Genomic DNA, 6666 nt, shown 5'->3' on the forward strand with positions numbered 1-6666 from the left:
CTAAAGGCTTCTGACAGCCATCAACTCACGCTGCAACCCTGAGCAGTGGACCTCAGTTTACTCATCTCTTTGATGGGTATAGAGGTAACTCATTCTACTGAATGGGATGCCCTGAGCAGGCGCTGATCAAGACCATGAGCAGTGTCACCATTAGGAAGAAACAAGAGGACTTTGAAGGGCAGGAGAGAGGGAGAGAGGTACAAATGAGGAAGGAGCTGGGTAAGGAAGGCTGCAGGCTGATGACAGAAGGCAGAGGCAGGTGGGTGCATACTAAAGAGGGGGACCAGATGTGTGCCCATCAATCAGCTTTTATGTCCCCTGCCCTTCCCTCCCCGCCCTGCCCCGCCCCTCCCCACTCCTTGGATATTTGGGAAGGACACGGGGTAGGAGACTGGGCCCTGGGCTCTTTTGTTTGAGGTTTTCGAGGTGAATTATGCAGGAGGCTTCAGTTGAGGGCCTGGGAGCACTTCATTATTGATGAGAGACAGCGGATCCTCTGCTGACAGCCTGCCTGAAAGATATGATTAGCTTGTAAAATATTAATCACCGTTCTGGGGAGGACATGGATTAAAGCCCCCAAGGAGTGGTATTATCGATGGTCCCTAATTTCAGGGGACTTTGAAAAGGTTTTAGCGTAACTTGGAGGAGACAATTAAATTCAATTAGAATCACTGGAGCTGAAATGTCACTCCCTCCTGGAGGGAGGGCTGAGATGAGGGGGTCTCCCCCACCCACTGGAGGGTTTCTGTCTTTGCTCAGAGAGATAGTTCACCCTTACTTGAGACCTCAACTTCCACCCAAACTCCAGCTGGGGCTTCTCCCCAAAAGGCCCCAACTTCTCCCCGAAAGGCTGGCTAATTTTATGTCAACTTGACACAAGCTAGAGTTATCTGAAGGAGGGAACCTCAATTGGGGAAATGCCTTGATACGATCTGGTGATAGGACATCCTTTTAATTAATGATTGGTGGAGGAAGGTCCAGCTCATGGTAGGTGGTGCTAGCCCTGGGTTGGTGGTCCTGAGAAAGCAGGCTGAGCAAGCCATGAGGAGCAAGCCAGTGAACAGCAGCATCCCTCCATGGCCTCTGCTTCAGCCCCTGCCTCCAGGTTCCTGCCCTGTTTGAGTTCCTGCCCTTATTGCGTTTGATGATGAACTGTTCTATGGAACGATAAGTGAATTAACCCTTCCCTCTCCAGGTTGCTTTAGTCATGGGGTTTCAGCACAGTAATAGAAACCCTTGACTAAGGGCACCAACCAACTACCTGGATGCTGTCTCCATGAAGCACCTGGGATATGGCAAAACCACCCTCAGATCATCCCATATGATGCTGAACCAGCTATCTCCGACCACGTATCCTAGTACTGGGCCCTTCCCCCAGCTTGAAATGCCTGTGAAAGAGACCTAGAAACAGCCAGGCATCTTGATGCACACTGTTAATTCCAGCACCCAAGAAGACAGAGAAATGCGGGAGGCAGGTATATTTCTTTAAGTTCTAGATCAGCCTGATTCTGTGTTACATAATAAGATCCTGTCTCAAAAACAAACAAACAAATGCTTTGGGGGAGAGCCCTCTGCTCCCCTTCTCCCTGGGCCACGCCCCTTGTTCACCTGACTAGATGTGATGGGCCCCTACCCTGTATTGGGCATGCTCACCTGTGCTCTGCCTCTCCTGACTCCATCCACGGTTTCCTGGGACAAGCACTGGTCTAACCAATGCTCCTTGCTTACCTTCTCCTTCGGCTCTAAGATTCCTGTGACATTGGGAGTCTGGACTTGGTCAGAAGTGAACTCCCCCAAGGGACAGCTCCCTGAAATGAAGGCATGAAGCAGACACTTTGCTTCTGCTAGAAAGTATTTCCTCCTGGCTTGGGCCACAGGCAACTGAGAGCAGGCTGTGGACCTGGTAGTGTCCTCTCCATACTGGGTCAGCTGATTGCTTCTGAGTACCCGGCAAGTTAATCACTCAAGGAGCACCACGGCTTCCAATCAGCCCAGTCGTCTGCCCCCCTCTATCCTCAATCCCCGCTATGGTGAAGAAAGAGAATCTCCTCTTTTTCCCTTGTAGTCATTAACTGGGGCTTCTATAAGATTAACAAGAGAAAAGCAAACACCAGTTGATTGGCATTTGTTCCTGTTGAATTCTGGGAGGAATCACTAACTCTCTAGGGGAGTCTCCTGGGACCTTTAAGCTTCAGACCTCCACACCAGAGTTTCTGGAAATAAGAGAAAACGAGCCGGGGCCTAGCAAACACAGGAGTGGATGTTCACAGTCAGCTATTGGATGTATCACAGGGCTCCCAATGGAGAAGCTAGAGAAAGTACCCAAGGAGCTAAAGGGATCTGCAACCCTATAGTTGGAACAACATGATGAACTAACCAGTACCCCGGAGCTCTTGTCTCTAGCTGCATATGTATCAAAAGATGGCCTAGTCGGCCATCAATGGAAAGAGAGGCCCATTGGACTTGCAAACTTTATATGCCCCAATATAGGGGAATGCCAGGGCCAAAAGAATGGGAATGGGTGGGTAGGGAAGTGGGGGGCGCTATGGGGGACTTTTGGGATAGCATTGGAAATGTAATTGAGGAAAATATGTAATAAAAATATTAAAAATTTAAAAAAAAAAGAGAAAACGAACGTCTGCGGAAGGCTGGGGCTGGCTGGAAGGAGTACCAGAAACAAGGAAGGTTTTGTCTCTCAGAAGCCCCAACTCAAAATAGCCATTATGCCAAAGGGGGCCTATCTGGAATGGGCATGTTCTGATCTATAGTCATATTTTGAAGTGGCTTGTCCTTAGGGCCACTTTCCATAGCCTCGTGTTCTCTGGGCTCATGGTGTCTGCATGTATGACACCTGTCGCCTGCAGTCCTTCCTCAGCCTTTGCTCCAAGGCTTGTAACTCTTCTCAGGTCTTAGCCAGTCACCAGGTCAGATGAAATTTTTCTCTAAAAGCACTCGACTGGGGAATGGGCTCAGTGAGGAGCTGCAGGAGGAGTTGGGACCCCCTGCATCCACAGAAAAGCTGAGTGTGTCAGCCTCTGTCTGGCTAGAGGCAGAGACAGGAGGATCCCTGGAGCTTGCTGGCCACACAGTCACACCAAAACAGGGAATTCCAGACTCAGAGAAGGAACTTGCCTCAAGTAATAGGGTGGAGATAGAAGGCACCTGCTATTGACTTCCGACCTCTGCATGTGCACACAAGTATAAGCACACTCACATATACATGTATACAAATACCACACGAGTATGCCCATGTGTATGTATGTATGTATGTATGTATGTATGTATGTATGTGTGTGTTTGTATATATACAGTATATATGTGTGTGTGTGTATCTATACTATATGTGTGTGTATATATATATCTTATATATGTTTAGTATATATACTACATATATGCTATAGATAGATATAGCTATAGATATACTCCATATATATATGTGTATATATATATATATTTATGTGTGTGTGTATGTGTGTGTGTATTTCTATGAATGTATCTATACTATATATGTGTGTATACATCTGTATATATATGTATGTGTGTATGCTTAGTATATATACTATATATATATATATATATACTATAGATAGATATAGATATACTCCATATATATGTGTGTGTGTGTGTCTGTGTGTGTGTATTTCTATGAATGTAGCTATACTATATATGTGTATATATATCTGTGTATATATATATGTACGTGTGTATGCTTAGTATATATACTATATATATACACATATATATACATATATACAAACACATATATACACATATATACTATAGATAAATATAGATATATTCCATATATATGAATATGTGTGTATGTATGTGTGTATATCTCTATGTGTGTATACTATATGTGTGTGTTTATATCTGTATATATATATATATGTATGTGTGTATGCTTAGTATATATAATATATATATTATAGATAGATATAGATATACCCCAGGGATGTATGTGTGTTTGTGTATATGTATGTGATGTGTGTATGTATAAATTCAGGGGAGAATGCAGAAACGATGTCATGTGACAGCCTCAAAGACAGGGCAAGTCCAGAAGGTTCTCTAACAGCCAGTCCAGACAGACCTGGTACCTCAGAGACATGAAGATCATTAGTGAATATTCGGAAAGCACTTAGACCAGGGCCTGGCATTCCGAGAGTAATCAGCTACCAGCTGTGATGCTCTAAGTGGCCATCCTGTTTATTTTGGAAGGAGGCGTCACAGTCAAGTGGTGGGCAGGACATCTGAACCCTGACTGTCTGGTCTCCCATCTGTAGCAGTCTTCTTGTCTTTGTCCTCCCTCCCTGGATCCCTCCCGCTCCTCCTCCCCAGCCCTGAGGCAGACACTCTGGAATTCATCCCTACCTGATGCACTCAATTCCCGGAGCCTTCGGAGCTTCAATATTGTTGCAGCTAATTTAACATCGTTAAAACACAGCAGTTATTAGCGACTCTTCAAGCAGGTGGATGGCGCAGCTCCAACTCCAGCAAATGAGACTCACTTCTCTGGGAGATTGAGCCTCTGTTCTCCCCCCCACTCCCACCCCGCCCCCGCCCCATGTCCTTGGCTTTTGAGAGGATGGAACTGCAGCTGGGATCCAGGCAGCCTTGATACCCAAGCCTGAGACATTCTTGTCTGACTGACGCTGGTACCACACACCTCACTCAGGAAAGGGGAGCCAGGAAACCACAAGTTGGTGGACTACACTTGGCCTCTTAGCCCTAACCCTGTGATTTATTAATTAATTAACTAACTAATTAATTAATTAATTTTAATCTGGGGGTGCACACATGTACCCCCAGAGGCTAGAAGCATCAGAATACCTAGATTTGGGGTCATAGATGGTTGTGAGCTGCCTGTTATGAATGCTGGGAACGAAGGTCAGGTCTTATAGAAGAACAGCAAGTACTCTTAACCATGAGGCCATCTTTCCAGCTCTCAACTCTACAGTTCGCTATGGTGGTCTTGGCCAGGCTCTTCTCCCCTGTAAGACTCAGTTTTCCTAGTTACCGGCTATAGTGAGTACCAGCTAAACTCTCAGATTCCCAGTGCTCAGAGCCTGTCCTGACAGGACTGAGAACGACAGACCCTTGGTGACCTTCGGATAAGGCCCAGGTGTGGGGAGAAGTTTAGAAGCGAGGGGTGGACACCTTGCTCTCACCCGAACCCCAGTCTCAGCATGCAGGCCCATCAACAGCATGCTTGAGTCATGAAAAGAACACACGGAGGTGAGGGAAGCAGTTGTCTGGCTTGCAATCAGGGGGTCCATGCAAGTCAGCTGTGGCTACTGTCTCCCTAAGAGATACACTGGAAAAGCCCGGTGCCCTTCTCCAAAGCCCTTGTCCTTGTGAACATTAGCTTTCCTGCGGTGAACAGACAGACTTGGGCCCAACAATACCAGCCCAATCTGTCTGTTGCAGATAGGTAAGAATGATCTAATTAGCCCTGTTCTCCCACAGACTTTCTTAGTTTTCAAGTGCTTGGTGGCCCCCAAGAAAAGCCAGAGCAGTCAGTCCCATGCTTGGGTTTAAAGCAAGGTTCTGAGGGCTGAGGGTGTGGCTCAGTTAATGAAGTGCTTCTCTAGCCTGCATGAGGCCCTGGGTTCACTTCTCAGCTTTGGGTAAACTGGGCACGGTAGTACAGGCCCGTGATCCCAGAACTGGTGAGGGAGAGGCAAAAAGGACTGTAAAACCAAGATGATCCCATCCCAAGCAAAGAAAAGAAAGGAAGAGAGAAAGAGGCAATACAAGGGGAACCATGCTTTGTCTGTTTGGTTAGTGGGTTTGGTTTTGCTTTTCTAGACAGGGTTTCTCTGTGTAGCCCTGGCTGTCTTGGAACTCACTCTGTTGACCAGATTGACTTTGAACTCAGAGATCCACCTGCCTCTGCTTCCTGTGCTGGGACTAAGGTGTGTGTCACAAGGTCCCGACAACCATGAAGTTTTCAAAGCTAGATTAACAAAGGCTAAGACCACTTACTGTCTTGTCACTGAAAGTCTGAGCTGTCATCCTAAGAGGTCTCCTTTGGGCAGCCAAGCCACAGAGAGAGACATGTGTCCTTGGCCAGGAGGCTGTTCACAATGAACATCCTTCCCCATACTTTTAAAAATATATGTATTATTATGTATGTGTCAGCCAGTGTGTGCCACGGCATGCAAATACGGGGCAGAGGGCATCTTTGTGAAGTCATTTCCTCCTGCCTTCTATTCTACCAGGGTTCTGGGCTAGAACTCAGGGAGTCAGGCTTGCTTGCCAAGAGCTTTGACATGCTAAGCCAACTTGCTGGACCCTCAGTTCTTTCATTTTTTTATGTCTTAATTTTAGATGGAGTCTTGCTCTGTGGTCCAGGCTGACTTTAAGTTTATAATCCCGCCTATACCTCCTGAGTACCTGGGATGACTGACCTAGGACCCTGCACCCTAAAAACCCCACATCTCACCATTCCTTTAGCAAAACCAGCCGCCGGTGAGTCCTCAGAGGCCTCTATGAACTCACGGAGCTATTTAAGCGGCAGTGGGACCCTACCTCTCCCTTCTCCTTGGGGCTGAGGCTGTACCTGGCTGGTTGCGATGCGGTCCACCACATCCAAGCCATGTTCCTCATCCCTGGGGCAGGTGCATCCACAAGTTATTGCAAGGATGCCGACGTACACTGGCCTCA

General features: G+C 46.9%; 1 long non-coding RNA gene across 2 annotated transcripts; it reads right to left on the bottom strand.

The window, feature by feature from the left end:
- Positions 1-308: 308 nt before the first annotated feature.
- On the bottom strand, positions 309-6068 carry LOC110292134 (uncharacterized). 2 transcript variants are annotated; one of them, XR_002377666.2, is made up of 3 exons: positions 5986-6068; positions 1729-1808; positions 309-511 (listed from the first exon to the last, which is right to left on the bottom strand). It is a non-coding gene; the product is annotated as an uncharacterized LOC110292134 (long non-coding RNA). The 2 variants fall into 2 exon arrangements; XR_002377667.2 differs by lacking the exon at positions 5986-6068 and adding an exon at positions 4372-4416.
- Positions 6069-6666: the final 598 nt, after the last annotated feature.

Source organism: Mus caroli, unplaced genomic scaffold (genome assembly GCF_978045245.1).
Source record: "Mus caroli unplaced genomic scaffold, Mus_caroli_1 scaffold_6, whole genome shotgun sequence".
Classification (NCBI taxonomy): Eukaryota; Metazoa; Chordata; class Mammalia; order Rodentia; family Muridae; genus Mus; species Mus caroli.